The sequence below is a fragment of the Cryptotermes secundus genome, unplaced genomic scaffold, assembly GCF_002891405.2.
Source record: "Cryptotermes secundus unplaced genomic scaffold, Csec_1.0 scaffold391, whole genome shotgun sequence".
NCBI lineage: Eukaryota > Metazoa > Arthropoda > Insecta > Blattodea > Kalotermitidae > Cryptotermes > Cryptotermes secundus.
Genome location: NW_019737394.1, coordinates 1,395,263 through 1,413,809, shown reverse-complemented (window position 1 = coordinate 1,413,809; position 18,547 = coordinate 1,395,263). Strand labels below are relative to the sequence as shown.

Here is an 18,547-nt window from a genome sequence, read left to right as displayed (position 1 = left end):
GTACGTTTTCCGCCCAACAGCAGTCACTAATACCTCCGGTAGATGGGGGAAGCATTATAGATACTTCTCAGCCAGTAGAGAGCCGGTCTCGCTGGCTGGGTGGGACTGATGGTAAGCACCAATACCGGTAGGATATGGAGGTTGGTAAAAATCATAGAGGGAAGCACAATGGACCACTACAGGTCTAAGTACATGGGGAACCCACCCTCTCTAATAACTAACTAACTAACTAAGTATAGCGCTATCGCTAATTCACTACAGCACGCACTAAGTTTTCTGAGTCTGCTGCCNCTATAGACTTATTTGGATTGGTACTTGCATTTATTGAACTCTCACAGAACGTAACTACAAGTAAGTATAGCGCTATCGCTAACTCACATACTCTAAAATTCACTACAGCACACACTAAGTTTTCTCAGTCTGCAGCGTCTTCTTCACCAGTCGTTGTCTGGTAACGGCTTCCAACGGCGGGATTTTCCCTTACTCTGGTTTCTCAAACTGTACCCGTGCCTCAGCTACCAGCTTCTAACAGCTACAGCTCACAAGGACTGAACCGCAGCAGTTCTCTAACTCTCACTCACCCACCAACCTGCTCGCTCCACTTCACTGAGCTCAACTGAATTTGCTCCACTCCACTCTGCTCCTTATGTAGCCTCAGCACAGAGCACATGAAAAACAAAGCTTTTTATTGAAGAAAGTCGTCTTCTGGGTTCAGGCACCGTGTATTCTTCGTTTTGGCCGACGAAGAATACACGGTGCCTGAACCCAGAAGACGACTTTCTTCATTGTCATCGCCGTGAAAACCTCAAAACTTACAAAGCTTTTTATTGTTCCTTGCTTCGATTTTGAGGTTAGTACCTAGCAACTGCCGTTGTTTATAGAGACATTACTTGGAAACGTTTCTGCATGCTGCATTATCAAATAATGGGGTTTCCGTCGAATTTTCAACGGGTATTACACTTGTGAACCCGTAAGTTGAATAAAATCTCATCCACAGCCGAAAGTAAGGTTTATATCGAACAGTAAGACCCAAATATAAAGTCTCTGATAGTGTAGGTCCGAGTACTAAATTAATCTAAGCAGTTTCGGAGATGAAACAAGCTCACACGTGCCCTGTGTACATGCGAATGTGAAGGCATGTCAGCAACACGGGTCTGCTACAAGGGTTAAAGGGCAGACAGCTCATCTGAAGAAAGACGGTCAATTTGTCAAAATACGAGCCTCAATGCATCCTTACACAAGAGAAAATAAAAATGTAGAGGCCGTTATGAATAAAATTGTGGAGGCTGTATTGGGAATAGATGAAGATTTGTCCATAATGTTTGGAATAACAACTTAAGTTTCTAACAAGGAACGGGTGTACCTGCCTGTCCATCCCCTAACTATCAATACATAGTTCAAAAGGAAGCGATTTCTTCACTTAATATGTGAACTAGTGACAGCAGAGTAATGATTTGGTGTACGAAATATAGGATGTTCCGTTCAAACCTCCCGCATTTTATCAATCTTAGAACAGAAAGTATGAATGGTAGCAAAATAAAGCTACAGGAAATACAAGAACATCACAAAAAAATTATTTGACACGCTAATAAACCTCTACATGTGCACAATTGGTAGCACGAACAATATCCAATCTGTATTCAGTTTCTTACCATGTTCTTCCCAGCATGAGGCACGAACACACCGTCTTTCAAGTAACCTCAGAGGAAGAAATCGAGCGAAGTGAGGTCCGGTGAACGTGGTGGCCACCGAATTGGGCCGCTACGTCCAATCCAGCGATCTTAGAAGGTGGCATTGCAGGACTTCCGAACATCCAGGCCCCAGTGTGGGGAGGGCTCCATCTTTTTGAGAGATTATGATAGGCTCTACTAAATCCAATCATTCGAACTAGAACCCTCAATTGTTCGCCACGCGTACAACCCTACACGTGGCATTATACATACTTACTTCCTTACTTAATCCGTTCTTCTTACAACCGTAGGGTTTCGAGGGTTTTTTTCTTCGTTTTACAGACGGCAGGACTACTTGGACGAGCGATATGTTCGTCGCAAGGCCTCTACCTAAACACAGAACAACACAGGTACAGATTAGACACATACCAAACATACATGCCTTATGTGGGATTCGAAACCACGATCCCGGATTCCCAACGAGCTAAGACAGTTCATGCCTTAGACCGCTAGGCTACCGTGACAGGCCATGGCATTATAAACAACTCTCAACCTCTAGACTTCAATCTTCTGGGTTGTGAAGCCGTGTAGTTAGGAAACAGCCAGAAATTCCGGAGGAATATGTCTCGTCTTTCTTCAGATTCAAAGAAAAACCAAACAAGAAGCCCAGATCCGAAACGTCGACTGACCAAAATGCGGGATACTTTAACACAGAAGCCCCAGATTTCATGATGATCTCTGAGAGAACTTCAAATCCAACATAATTTTAAACTCATGCAAATCTTTTTCAATTTTTATTTCCTAAAAACTGAAAAAAAAACAAAAACTGTGTTGGAGCCTGAGAAAAAAGGCGAACGAATACAATTCTGAAATAATCCCTGAAAATTTATTTCAGGGGTTTCGAATAAAATTTTACACATATTTCTCACATATGTTTATTCTGAATATGTCGCCAAATTTATCCTTCTACATTCCATTACCCTAATTATATTTACTGAAATACAGTATTTAAATGTTTACCAACGCTCTAGGTTCTGTAACAACCTCAGGTTTTATTCTCCACTTATGTTCGAAGATATTTTAACTCACTACAATTCCTCTCCACAGTGCTGTGTTCTAAAACACTTTCAGTTCACAATTTCTCTTAGTTTTGAAAATGAATTTTAACTCACTGCAGCTCCTATGCTATTGGTATGGATTTTCTCCACAGTGCTCTGTTCTGGAACATTTTCAGTAGACAATTTCCGCATAGTTTGGAAGATGAGTGTTAACTCACCGCAGTTCCACTTCCATTGACACATATGTTTTCCACGGTGCTCTGTTCTGAAACACATTCAGCCCATAGTAATCGCTTACGTTGAAAGATGAATCTTAAGTCACTAAACTCCTTTTTTTTTAATTTGCTTAATGGGCGGTGGAGTCCAACTGGGGTCCACTCGGCACGGCGGCCACTGATTGGCCTATTGTAGCCTGTCCCGGCTAATTACACGTATGATGATGGAGAATTTGGTGGAATGAAGATTGGCAGGGGAAACCGAAGTACTCGGAGAAAACTCGCCCCAGCGCCACTTTGTGCACCACAAATCCCACTTGACCAGACCCCGGGATCGAACCCGGGCCTCCGCGGTGGGAAGCCAGCAACTAACCACTTGAGCTATGGCGCCGCCTCACTACAACTCCTGCCATTTGTATGGATATTCCCCACAGGTCCCTGTTCTCAAACACTTTCAGTCCGCGTTTTCACTTTCATTTAAAAGAAGTTTTCACTGCAATAGAGATTCTCTCTCGGGAAGTCCAAATATTCTCCTCAGCACCCGGTTCTCGAACACCCTCTCTCTGTTACGCTCCCTTACGTAGGCCGAACATGCTTCACCTCCATTCATGCCAAGTGGGTTAGCATAGCGGCAGCACTATACAGTTGTATTCGGATGCGCTCCGTTCTAATCTCTGCCTGGGCCTCAGATATTTTGACTGAATTTTTCCGTGGTTCTCCCTTGGTCTCTCGAGACAAATAGCTGTGATACTACCCCAATAATAATACGACCGCTTGGTTACAAATTCTTTTCCATTAATAATTCATCAATCATTTTAACGTTAGTCACTATGTAGCGCTGTGAAGTAAACCACAAGAAATATATTTCGAATTTGTTGCCGGCAGGTTGGCCCTCCCTGCGCCATGACCCCGCAGCTAATTGAGCCGTGACGTGACTCTCTCTTGCATCATGAGGGACTGCCTCAGCACTTAGATCACCATCATCGGCCGGAAGGTGAGTGTTGCCTGAATCATATCAATCATCGCAACTGCATATATGTCACTGCCTTATGTAAGCGTAGTTACACAGCAAGTCGGAACGGTTGCCGTTTTCTGTTGGTTATTGACGTATCTGAACGCACTGTATATTTGTTTATCTAAGTTTATAGTTACTTGAAGATAAGTAAAGAAATCCGTTCAAAGGCATTGAAACTATTTCCTCATTCACCATGCAGCCTTATACTGTCCTGAAATAAATGTTTTCAGAAGAGTTATTATATTTAAATATTTTCAAGTGATTGTGTCTAGAGACGGGGTTTGGTTTGGCAATCGGATGTATTGAACACCTACAGAACGTAACTACGAATATCTATGGCAGTCTAACTGAGTTACACACCCCAAAGATCACTGAAAGTATAAAACACACAAAATCTTCTGTCCTCACTGGTCGTTGTTTGGTAGCGGCTTTCGATATCGGCCGTACCCACTCCGCTGGATTCTGGATCTCTCCCCGGTTTCAGCTATCAGCTTCTTTCTTCTCATAACTACAAATATCAACCGATTCAACCAACGCAACCAACGCAGAATCAGAGTTACTTTACGATTGGCGGTTTACCGCCAATCAATTCGTTTTGGCGTCAACCCCTCGAGACCCACGACCAGAGTTTCTTTTTCAAGTGAACCCTTGCGGTCATAGTCTTTATGTGACATCCCCCTCTAACGAGAAGTTGGGTTTGTCACTTATAAATATGCCTGGCCTTTCGTCAAGTGTACGCATCGCACATATAGCATGTTACTGAAAATTCTTCATTTTGCATTATATGCAAGTCCTCTGTCAGTACAGGCTCTGCAAAACAGGTCATGTCTATCTTACATATCTTATGCTACAACGGCAGCTTAAGCACCTGAACGGTCGTAAGCTTGACTACCGCCAAGTTTAAGCCTCTTATATTTTCTGTGCTTTGTTTCACCTTGTCCTGTACCGCGTACATGTTCATCCTCATGATTTTGTGTGACTTCTGCTTGTTGTTGACTGCACACATTTGTAACACAATCGTATACATGGGAAGGTTGAAAGCCGCGTGCAACAATAATAACTGAACTACTATTCTTAGTTATATAGCCCCGGCACGGACCGCACAAAAAATATCTATTTCTCTATTGCGTGTTCTATCTATATATCTATGTCTGTCTCTCTCTGTCTATCCGTCCGTCTGTCCATATGTCTGTGTATTCCAGTTGCTCCCACTTGGAGCATAGGATATTCGTGAAATGCTTCTTTCACTTCAGTTTCTTAGTGCAAGACAATTCATTAGGACTCCTTGAACGATGGAGCAGCCCGTCGTAAGGCCACTACCTACACACAAACACAGTATAAACGTAGACATGCCTTGAATGGGATTCGAACCCACAATTCCAGTGTTCAAGCGGGCGACGACATTCATGCCTTAGGCCGCGCGGCGACTGTGATCGGCTGCAAAGCAGTGAGATAAGTCTAATTTCTGCAACTAGGTTTCCTGTTCATAAGTCATTCTCTGAATGTTATTTCAATAATTGATGTTAATTTAAAATTAAAATTGTATCAGTTGTCATTATTCGGTTGTTCCGGATACGCTGATGGATTTGCTTCTTGAACTCCGCAGTTACAACCGACTACGACCCATAACTGTGAACATCAATAAGGATCCCGGCTTCCGTTGAAAGCTGTCTGCCCATTCATGAATCCTCCTATGGCCCATGTAGTTACCATCCCTTTCAGAAAGCATAACCACCTTTCACACCCTCTGACCACAGAAACCAGATCACGGTGTTCTGTCGATGAAGCCGCCATGATAAACGTGGCACAGAGTTATGACTGCCCAGAAGGCCTACTGGGCTCTGTTTAGAGAAGGTTAATATTATTAAAAATCGACACATTGTAGTCCTGCCGACGTAACTCTGGAGCTAAATTAAAGGTTGATTTACTGTTTTAGTTTTCCTTCATCATGATTTAAGAATTATAAAACCATATTCGTGTTTTACTTTTATGATTAGCGCCCTCTATTTCTACCTTTGTAGTTATTAGCCGGGCATGGGATAGCGTAGTTTGTTGAGGCACTACGCTTTAATCTGGAAGGTCGCAGTTTCGATTCCCGATGAAGTTATGGGATATTTCAGTTGACTTAATCCTTCCAGCTACAGTGTGGCCCTGGGGTCCACTTAGCCTGTAACAGAAATAAGTACCAGGAATCTTCCAGGGGGCAAATGGCGACCGGCGCCTATGGCTGATAACCTCACCGCCATCTGTGAGCCGATTGTCTAGAAAGTATTCAAATCTCGACGTCTCACAATCCTGTGGGCTTCCACGGCCTGTTACAGGGGTAACTTTGCCTTTTTTATCTTTCAGCTCTTAGCCGCCTTACATGCAACTTGCTTTCTAAAACCTTCTAAAGTTTTGAAATTTAAATTTCTCTACTACAACACTGGTGTATGTACATTACATGTTTCCACCAACATCGGCCCTCTTCAGTTGTCTCTAAAAGTCGTTATGCAACTGCTATACTTCCGTTCCTACTTTCAAGTTTTTGGGGGTAAGCCCTCGTCTATTCGCCCCATGTGTCCTGTGGTGATGAGTATTCCTCTTATTGTGTCGTGTGTAGACGTTCTGAAGATATTCACTTTGGAAATACCTGAAGATGACCAATGTTGGTTCAAACGTGTCGTGTGCATACATCAGTGACACAGAACAGATTTTAATATTTTAAACTTTTAAAGGTTTTAAAAAATAGTTGCATATAAGACGGCTAATAACTAACAAGGAATAAAAGAGAAACATTTTACGTGGCAGAATAAACAAGGAAATTAGATTCTTAAATATTTCAGTATTGTGACGTATCGTTCCACTGCTAGGCAACGGCTCAATAAACACGGTCCCGCGTAGACAGATTCTTGGTAAACAGTCCTTTGCTGGGTAATGCATACAACAATACGCAGCAAACTCTAAACACATCTATAATATGTTTTCTATGGGGTCCATGCTGATGGTTTATATGGCACAGTGAAGGTCGTTTGCAGACAGTCCGCATCTGAGAAGCCGTCACTCGAAGACAATTCAGAAGGCGGCTGATTAATTGAAGTACTCAAGTCGTGTTATACTTACAGTAATCTTGAGAGTGTTGTACTTAATGGTAGTTGAGAGTTCGAGGAGGGGAATGGAGCGTGTCCTTGAGAATTGTGGAGATTAGCGATAGCTCTATAGTGAAGAAGTGTTCAGTAAACCCAATCATCAAATCTACTCGTAGAACCCAAAATTATTCGTCACGTGTACCTCCCCCTAATGCCCACACTGCGGCCTGGAGGGCTCGGGATGAGCTTCCACTTTTTTGTAGGGCAAGGACATTTCCCTTATCCGCAGCGTTGAGGCTGGATGTGGGTCCCACCCAGCCTCCTGCCCAATGGGTACTGGGGGATGTATGTAAGTACTACCCTCCATCTAGTGTCAAGGTTACGAACACGAGGGTTATGTTTCCACTTAGTACTGAGGGAGAACTCTCTGTAAATGAATAAATAGGTAAGCCTTCATATATGATTGGAGCCGTGAGGGCACAGTCGGTGTAGCGACTGGCTTGGGGTGGACGAGTCCCGGTAGGGGCAAGAATTTTCTCTTCTCCGTGTGGTCCAGACCGGCTCTGGGGCCCACCCAGCCTCCTATACAATGAGTACCGGAGACTCTTTCCCGTGGGTAAAGCGGCTGGGGCGTGAAGCTGACCACTCGCCTCCAACTAGTGCCAAGTTCAAGAAAATGTGGATCTGTACATCCACTCCCCCTTACGCCTTCATGGTGTAGTGCATAATTAGTTGAGCACAAGGACAACTTTTATATTTTGCCTTTTGCGTATCCAATTATTGAGCTTTTGGACATTTTTCACTGTCCTGTATATAATTTAAAATGTAGCGTTTCGGAGACCGGATTCTATCTCCGTCTTCCGGTGAAAGCCTACTAAATTAGGCCCAATCGATAGAGCTAGTCCTTATCTCCGAACCTAGAGACTAGGTAGACGTAGGAGATAGGGATTAGCTCTATTAATTGGGCCCAACTGAATAGATTCCACCTGAAGACCGAGACAGAATCCGGTCTCCGAAACACTGTGTTTAAATAAAAGCAATACTATGATTAACGTCCAAAAACACCATAAATATGTTAACATATATCGTCATAAACGTTTAAGTGTACGTGTGATAGGTTCTCTTGAAATAAAATTGAAAGATTGATGATTTATATTGTAATTTAAAGAGAATACAGCTAATACCCCTGCACAACAGCGATAGAAATATAATAGTACGACACAAAGTAGAGAATATATACAGAATCTGTAGTCGAATCCAGTCATTTCTCAAGAACTGAGCTTAAACACCAAGATAGAACATCGGGAGATAGGGAAAAATACACTTTAGAGAAACCGATACAGTGTAACTTGGAAACTTTAATAATAGGAACGCAGAATGCCACAAGGCATTTAGATCGAATGTTAGGGGCGGCAGTCGAATACGTACTTTGCGGCGCGGTGGGGGAAATAACGTGACGAAAGCAAAAGCAGGAGAAACCGATGGGCTAACCCAGCGTCACGTTAAGCTGATTCAACAAACAAAACACAATCCTGTTGCTGTAATTTGCCTTTAGTAGAGACAACAAAGGCGAGTGATTGCTAGTAATAAATATGGAAATGTTGAAATAAAAGTGAGAAAATTCACCCAGGGAATGAAGCTAGAGGCAAGCAGTGCAGATTGATCTAACACTAAACCGCAAATATTTGCTCGGAATAATTTAAAACTAAGTTTATAAATTTAATAAAAAATCAAGAAAGTTCTGACGTGAATTTTAAGGTTCCAAAATTTGTCACAAAGGTTAATCTATACAAAAGCTTTGCATCAGTGGGATTTACGATAAAAGCAACATAAAGAGTCCCATGACATAAACATAACAATAAAATAATGGAACATCTGGAAATAGAACACAATTAAATTATGAAATATAGTTCGGCTAAATTAACAAAACCTGTCTATGACGTCATGGAGCTGAAAATAAAGCGTCAGTACACAGTTGTGGCACTGGGAATGTATAGGGCCTTTATGCAGTCATACTTGCAAATCAATACATTTGCCGGATTAAATTGATGTGGATTAAAAGTTTCAAATAAAATAAACCGTTTTTAAACTAAAATAGAATGCTTTCAATGTGAAAAAAATACTACTAATTATGGGTCCGCTTAATTTTACAACACATAAAACAGGAAACAGTCAAGCAGATATTAGGGGTAACATAATTAATTGTATATGGTTACTGAACAGATCTTTTGCATTCTTCAGATAGTGGAGAAAAAATGGGAGTACGATGAGACAGTACATCAGCTATATGTAGACTTCAACAAACCCTGTGATTCAGTTTGGAGGGAAGTATTATACAGTATTCTCATAGAGTTTGGGTTACATATGAAACTAGTTAGGCTGATTAAAACATGTTTAAACGAAACGTATAGTAAAGCCCGTATAGGTAAACATTTGTCTTACAATTTCCCTATCCAGAATTGGCTAAAACAACGAGATGCTTTATCGCCACTCCTTTTCATCTTTGGTTTAGAATATGCCATTAGGAAGGTCCAGGGAAACCAGGTAGGACTCAAATTAAATGTGACTCATCAGCTGTTTGTCTTTGCTGATGATGTGAATCTACTGGGTGATAATACAAATACCATAAAGAGAAACACGCGAAATTTAATTGACCTTAGTAAGGAACTTGGTCTAGAAGTAAGCACAGAGAAAACTAAGTACATGTAGCTGTCTCGTCACCAAAATGCAGGACAAAATCATGACATAAAGATAGGTAACAGAAGTTTTGAAAATGTGACACAGTTCAGATATTTGGGGACAACGATAACAAATCAAAACCTGATTCAGGAGGAAATTAAGAAGCGATTGAACTCGGGTAATGCTTGCTACCATTCCGTCCAGAACCTTTTGTCTTCTCGTCTGTTGTCCAAAAACATAAAAATTAGAATATGCAGAACTATAATTCTGTCTGTGGTTCTGTATGGGTGTGAAACTTGGTCTCTGACATTAAGGGAGGAACATAGACTTAGGGTGTTTTAGAACAGGGTGTTGGGGAGAATATGTGGACTGAAGAGAGATGAAGTGACAGGAGGGTGGAGAAAACTGCATAATGAGGAGCTTCATAACATGTACTCTTCTCCAAGTATAATTAGAATGATCAAGTCAAGGAGGATGAGGTGGGCAGGGAATGTAACACGAATGCGAAAGAAGAGGACTGCATATAGGATATTGGTGGGGAAGGCAGATGGAAATAGAACACTGGGAAGACCAAGATGCAGGTGGGTGGACAATATTAAAATGGATCTTAGACAGATAGGATGGGATTGTATGGATTGGATTGATCTGGCTCAGGATAAGGACCAGTGGAGGGCTCTTGTGTACAGGGTAATGAACATTCGAGTTCATAACATTTTTTAAGTTCTTGATTAGCTACACGATTGGCGGATTCTCAAGAAGGGCTCAGCTCCATGAATGAGCGAGTGAGTGAGATACATGTATGGTCCGTGTTAGGTGGGTTCCTTGTCACCACGGCATGGCGCGCCCTCGAGTTGCGGATGGAGAAGGCGACCTCCAGACATGGAGAGTAGCTGTGAATATATTGAATAAGCAATCGCGAGCAGCCGACATGAGATTTGGTACTTGTAATGTATGAAGCTTGTATAGGCCAAGTTTCCTCTGGGCAGTTTTGAAAGAAATATCAAAATATAAATTAGGTTTAGCTGGCGTACAGGAGGTCAGATGGGACAGAGCTGGTACCGAACAAAGTATGGAAAAAGAACTGAGAATCATGAATTAGGTACATGGTTTTTCATAAGAGAATCACATCAGCAGTTAAGAGGGTGCCGGTCATGGCAGCCGAGCGGTCTAAGGCATGAACTATCTTCACTCGCTCGGAAGCTGGGATCTTGGGTTCGAATCCCACACAAAGCATGGATGTTTGGTATGTATATATGTTTATTCTGTGTTTGTGTTGTCCTGTGTTTAGGTAGAGGCCATGTGACCAGCTGATCGCTCGTCCAAGGAGTCCTGCCGTCTGTAAATAATCATTAACTTGAAAGATCAGAGGCCAGGGTCCAAGGGGGCTGTAGAGCCAGTGAAAATAAGTTAAAATGGTAGAATTTTGTTAGTGATAGGGTATCGAACATTATACTAATAGGGTGTTGATGTACGTATATGGAGGCCGTATAGATATGTCGGTTCCTGCTATCACCGTACAGTCTGATTAAGATGTGCAACAACAATGTGCAGAACTGCAATCTAAATGACTAGCTGATGTTTTTGGGGGGGGGGTCACAGTATCACAAAAGTAAGAACCCTGAGTTATACATAATTAAACATTTACTATTTAAGGATCATGATATCAGAAACAATGTGAAACAGTTATAAACCACAGGAGAAAACATATCTGAAGTATAAAATGGTAAAGCTTGCTCTTATGTTGAAGAATGCCTACTTCTGTGATGTGGCACCGCTTAGATCTTATGTGAACCGATGTTCCTCCGAAAAGTCGGTTCAACACAAGCTCTACACAGCGCCAAATCCCACAAGACGGCCGTCTTCATAGTCACCGCTGCGAAAACTTGGAATCTTACACCTTGCTCTTACATGTTGTTGTGCAATGTCGGTGCGTGCGCTAGTCCATGCGAATGGTTTAGACTTTTTTTTTTTGTTAACAGTCAACAGAGGCCTCCAAAGTAACAGTTCGTACGTCACGTTTCCTTAATGGCTTCGACATCCTGAAAACTCTTTTTCAGCTTACGAAAGAAAATGCAATCAAGAGAATTGTGATTGTCTTGACATGTCTGGATGAGGCCTTGGCGTGATGTGAATCTCTGTTGCGTCTGCGCATCCGTGAGTCCGTACACATCTTCCTCTTCCGTAAATCTTCACGAAGGATTTGGGGGATCATATCCTTCTTGGCGTTTAATTCATCCGACATCATTCTGAGAGTCCTTCGACGATTTCGTGCCGTCATTTCATGGACATTTGCGACTGTATCTGTATTTCGAGAGTTTGAAGGACGCCCGCTACTTGGATCATCTGAAGATCCTCACGCCCGTCTTTAAATCGTTTAAACTATACAGATAAAATTCTTCGGCTTGAGGCTCCATCACCACAGACAGTCTGCAACATAACTTCCTGTTGGAGTTTTACCCAAATTAACACAAAATTTGATGTTCACTCTTTGCTACATGGCTAAAAAGTGGCACTAGTTAAAAACACAACTAGTGGAACCTCGCTTAACGAGCATAATTCGTTCCAGAATCTTACTCGTAATGCGAAACACTTGTTAAGCGAAACAATTTTTTCCATGTAAATAAATTAATGTAAAATACGATAATGCGTTCCATGCCGAAAAAAGTAAAAAAAAAAATTATATATAACGTTTATTCAAAGAAAATTATATATACCTTGTTAAGGACGAGGTCGGCGAAAATCACTTTCGCCTTCTCACAAATGTAAACCGATTGTATGTGCGTGCTAGCTCAGCCACGCTCACACCTCGTTCTCGCTTTTCGATGATTTTACGTTTCATTTCTACGGTTATTTTTATTCTCTTATGGCTGTCTTTTTGCGGCTTTTACTTCGGGGACATTTTTGCAAGGGTTATTAAACTTTGCAAAAAAAAAATATCACAAATAATATGTCTGAACACAAGTTTGGAAAAATGCGGTTTTCTTCAGCCCCTTCTCAATTTTTTTTCCTTGGCACTACAGCCCCAGTGGGCCTAGGCGTACCTCCATGAACTTCTCCGTTCACTTCGGTGTTTCTAGATCTTACGCATACGGTAGGACTCCTTGGGCGGGTGATCAGCTCGTCGCAAAGCCTCTACCTGTACACAAACACAGAAAAACGCACACACACACAAACTAAACATCCATGCCTTGAGTGGGATTCGAACCCACGATCCCGGTTTCCAAGCGAGTGAAGACAGTACATGCCTTAGACCGCTCGGCTACCGTGACCGGCCGTTCTCACATGTAGCTCACTAAATTCGTATGTATAAAAATGGATTTTCTAAATGTCTCTATTGTTGGTAATTTTATTATCTTCCTGTCAACATGAAGTTTCACAAGCACGAGAATTATCGTAGACATCACGAAATTTTAGGCTACCATGGCAACGAACTGCCAAGCGTTAACACGTTGCATGAACCTATGTTAACTAATATGTTACCGACGAGCGAGCAGTCCTTTGTTTCAGCGTATGAAATTTAGTGTGAGTACTCATAATATTGTAGGGTGTACAGCTGCTGTTATGCAACGGCTCGGTAAATACGTTCCCATTGCTATGCAGCATATTTTCAATAATATAACAGTTGGACTACAGCAGTAGAAGGGTTATGTTTTCTACGTGCTCCATATCAAGTTGTTATATCTGGGAGGATTGGAACTTAGTGGATAGTTCAAGTCTGTACGGGAGTCTGTGAAGAGAAGACTTGAGCTCGGAGGTATAGGAATAGCCACTGTTGGAGCCTATGCGAGGAAACATCTAGTAACAGACTGAGAACACCAGACTGTAAGCTCCAGTTAACTCTCGAGTGCGAAAATAGCGATAATGATACAGTCATTTGTAATTACGACCAATCCAAACCCCGTCTACAGCCACCCCTACGTGACAATATTTTGATGTAGACATGTGAAATGTAATATACTGCATAAATGAGACGGTTTAGGATTGATTATTTGTGCGTGTTACTGGTGGGAGATGGCATTAAATGTCGCCTTCAACACGTCATTTGATAACATGCAGTACTGGACAGTAATTAGGGAGAGAAGAGGTGTAGATAAAACTTGTGTCAAATTATGAGACTTCCAGTCTAATTCTCAACGGGAGTTGCAATAAAACAGAGAATATGGCCGCGCAGGGAATATCAGCGGACGTGCGATTTACGCAGGGAAGCTTACATAGGATAGGCACAAAGAGCATGTTGCATCAGGAGCGGACAGACAGTAACGGCGGTTGAAATTGTGCCCTTAATATTTTCAAGTGTTTCTGTGTGACTATAGATGGGGTGTGGATTGGTGAAGAGATTTATTGATTACTTATAGGTCGTAACTGCAAATAACTATAACACTATCGCTGATTTCCACACTTTACAAATCACTACACGCTAAATCTTCTCCAGCCTGCAGTGTCTTCACTAGTCGTTGCTTGGTAACAGCTCTCAACAGTAGATATTCTTCACTGAGCTCATGTCGTTACTGTTCTGCGAGTATCCCACAACTGAACTCAATGTTCCATCTCTCCTGGTTATAAGATCTCGGCCCGGACCATACAGAAAATACCATTCTTCTGTTGCGCTCATGTCCATTGCCATGGGAATGTGTTTACTGGATTCATGCCCATAAACGGGCTGCGTAACCCCATTTATTAAGAATCCGCTGTCCCAGCAACGGGTTTACAAGCTACAATATTTCAAATAACCGGCCTACACATGGAGAAAAGGGGAACATAATTTAAAAAGTGATGGTTCTCGGAAGGCTAGGGGGACGGAAAGGAAGAGGGACTTGGCACATAGAAACAAGAACAAAAAAACTGGAAAATAAATAAGAAATAACGGAATTTTACAAATCTCGACTTGAAATATAATTCCGTTAGGCGCACCATGTGCAGAAGCAAGAAATGCCGAGGCTTCCAGTTGATTTGTCAGCGAGTGTTAAAATTTAGTTGGTCGATGTTTTTGGACATAAATCACTGTCAATGTATAAAGTGAAATGGAACATCGCATTCAGTATTGTGACGTCATTGTCAGGTAGTCTTCTGAGAATCTGTATCTCGACTTTTAACTTCCGTTCTTCTAACTTCCTTTTCAAGACGGATTTCAAACGACGTACGGCTGGCTATGCTTTTGTATAATGCGCAGAATTTGCAGTACCTTACAAATATAATTTGTTTCCCTGTTTTTACCATTTAATGTCTGTATTTAACTTCACATAATTCGACTTCTACGCAGGAATTTAATGATTTTGTAGGCCCACCTTTCGGACAGTATTTTTAGCCTACTTTACTTATTTTGGAAGAAATGAAAGTAGGTTTATTTAATCGGCAATCAGTCTGTGTGTCTGCGTATCTTTCCCATCAACTTTTGAATACCTCATCCAGACTTTATGAAACTTGGTATGTATATAATGGCACTTTGAACCATCTCAACGACGTTCTTCATAAATTCCTCCCATCAGTCTGTCTGTATGTATATCCGCGTATCGTGGCAAGGCAAAGGCTTCGTAAAGTATATCCCACATTTCATTGCTAGGCAAAGGCTCTGTAAACACATTTCAGCTAAGCTGCAAATACTACCCCTTTATTACAAGTATTTTTTTTTTGACATTATCCATCATCTTGTCTGTATCTGAAAACCGCCCTGTTTTAGATATACGTGTAGACAAGACGATGGATGTCCAAAAGCTTAATACTTGTAATAATGTGCCATCGTCACAAACTTTTAGTTCTTATTTACCCCTTTATTAAATTGAGTTGAATTCTGTCATGTTTCTTTTTCTTTAATTTCGTCGGATGGAGTTAGACTGAGTCCACTTGGTACGTTGGCCAATATTTCGCCTATTGTATCAGCCCCGGATGACAGATGATGAATGTGGATCAGTCTGTGGAATGAGAATTGGCAGGGGAAACCGAAATGCTCGGAGGAAACCTACCCCAGTGCTAGTTTGTCCGCAACAAATTCTACATTGCCTGACCTAGGATCGATTACGGACCGCCGCAGTGGGAAGCCGGTGACCAACTGCCTGTTGTAAAATATTGTTTTACTTGAAAGTTAGCAGTAAATTTTGTGCCTCTCAAAAATTGAATCTTTGCTACTTCTACCTTCATATAAAGCTTGAACAATGAAGCATCTGCGAACAGCTGAGGTGGCAGAACCTATACCGTATTTGACCCACGATTGAATGGATTGGTGTAGTGGTAATATTTTACATTTAAATACTTGAAGTTCTGTGCTCGATTCGCGGGAAGGGACACTGATTAACTTGAGTCAAGATTATCGTGCTTAACCTCAGTGTTTCCATNGTTCTGTGCTCGATTCGCGGGAAGGGACACTGATTAACTTGAGTCAGTGTTTCCAGACAAATTCCAGGTCAGTGCCTCGATTACGTCACGAACGCTTCCTTCTAAACCCTTTCCAATTCACCGCTAATCACTCGTGCTTCCATCTGATTCTGGTACAACTTCAGTATTTTAAGTTTCTATAAGTTGCCCGCTAAATGAAACTAAAGTGCCATCATTGTTACGAGCGTATAACTTAATCGTGTTTACTGACATCGTCATAGGTGGCCGGCGGTGTGTGAAGACTTCTGTGTGACGGACTGTCTCTGGTGACGACGCCCCGTCCGCACAGATGAGCTCGGTCGGTTCCTGTTACGTGGGTTGGCCTGCAGAATATTAATAGTACACATGTGCTCACAGAAGTGACGTGCGTGTCACTGCCTTCAAACCCATCGGCAGTGACTAATAGACTAATAATATCTCGTGTGTGTCATTGCGATTATATGTGTACAAAGACTACATTTGTTTCCATCACACTTACTTTGCGAGGTGTACAACAAGTGTTGTTTAAAATATTGTCGCCATATTTAACTAGCAATGGTTATCTACTCTACGTCGCTCTCAGTATGTCAGATCATGCAGCCTCGAATGGTAGAATGATCGTTGAATAATTGATTGGAAAATGTTTGAAAGGAAGCGGTCGTCGCCTGCTATTCAGCCATTTGTCTGGAGGGACTGACGAAACCCTTGAAATACTTCAGTCTTGATAGATGTTATACGGGTCGAGACTAAAACCGAGTACCTACAACAATTTGATAGTTGGCGATCGTTTACGGGTGTCTAGAAATGCTGGTTGCTAGGTCTGTGCTTCAACCCCTCACCCTGGTATAGTGGGCTTGCAAATGTCACAATTTAATGGATTACGCTAATTTTCTGAAATATTTTAACTCCGGGGGGAAGTATTGGTAATCTGTCTAAATTAATTGAAATGCTGTATTAATGGCCTTCAAAAGTATTAATGCTCTGTATACGTTAATTGAAGTATTCTGGTGAAAGTAGCAAATTAATGACCATTTAAATTATTAATGTTCTATGTATTCATTGAAATATTCTGGTAAGAGCAGAAAAAGAATGGAACTCAGTATATATTGTCACCTATTTGAGTGACCATAACGGGGTTTGGATTGGTGACTCGATTTATTGGCACCTTATACATACAACTCCTAACTACGACAAGTAGTTACAGCTCCATCGCTAATCTCCACGCGTTAAAAATCGCTGCTGCAGACAAAGTCTTCTACAGCCTGCACTATCTTCTCCGGAAGTTTCCTGGTAACGGCTTCTGATAATGGCTGTTCCTCTGCTTCCGTGCTCAAGTCCCGTACAGTACTGCCTGCCAACTATCATCTGACTTGGTTGCTCCAGTTCTGTTCTTTATAACTCCTCGGCACGGACTGCATAGGAAACACTGTTCATTGTCGTATGCTAACCGTTTTTCTTCCGCGTGAACATGTTTATCGAGCCGTTGCCCAGAAACGGGTCTGATATAACCGCTGATCTCGTGATTGTTGCGTAGCAACGGCTGTACACGCTACGGTATCAATACCTGTATACATTAACTGATATATGTCCTTTGGTAATAGTAACAAGCAGAATAATGGACCTCAGTTTGTGTTAACACGCTGTGTATATTGACTGAAATATTCAGGTAAGGGCAGCAAGTGAATGACCTTCAAATGCGTTTATCTTCAGTGCAGACGAGTTTCCGTTTCAGACACATTTTGTGACGTTCCGGGGTTTGGGCTTCAGGCGGGACATACCCGTAACCGGAAGCAGGTGTGATCTATGAATGGAGAGCAGGAAGTCCCCATTCAAGTATAGAGCTTCACATATTACATACTACTTAGCACCAATCACAAGCGAAAACAAATCCACATAATACGCTAGCAACCATTTACACCACACCATAAGACTGTACATCACTCAAAATTCAACCACATTAGAACAACAACAACAATCTGTTTTCAGAAAAAAGGAAAAAGCAACGCAGACTCACAGAACATCCTCTCTGCTATACGATACAACTAAATAAACGAGAAAAATGTAACGTTTTACATTTTATGAATAATATTAAAAATATAACGAAACACCGGAAATTTAACGAAACTTGAATTAATGATCACTAATATGGATCCACGCCGGTCACGGTAGCCGAGCGGTCTAAGGCATGTACTGTCTTCGCTCGCTTGGAAACCTTGATCGTGGGTTCGAATCCCACTCAGGGCATGAATGTTTAGTTTGTGTGTGTGCGTTTTTCTGTGTTTGTCTGCAGGTAGAGGCCTTGCGACGAGCTGATCACCCGCCTAAGGAGTCCTACCGAATGTCCAAGATCTAGAAAAACCGAAGTGAAGGGAGAAGTTCATGGAGGTAGGCCTAGGCCCACTGGGGCTGTAGTGGCAGGGGGGGAAAAAAGAAGAAAAGTATGGAACCACATAGAAATACAGTTCAATAACAAGTAGTACACCTCATGAAAACT

General features: G+C 41.8%; 1 protein-coding gene across 2 annotated transcripts in view; it reads left to right on the top strand.

The window, feature by feature from the left end:
• Nucleotides 1-18,547, top strand: part of LOC111870344 (chaoptin) — a 568,027-nt gene that overhangs the window by 171,535 nt on the left and 377,945 nt on the right. For both annotated transcript variants that reach the window (XM_033753788.1, XM_023862544.2), the window contains one exon: nucleotides 3,829-3,937. The gene's annotated coding sequence lies outside the window, so the exon portion shown is untranslated. The remainder of the gene's footprint in view (nucleotides 1-3,828; nucleotides 3,938-18,547) is intronic.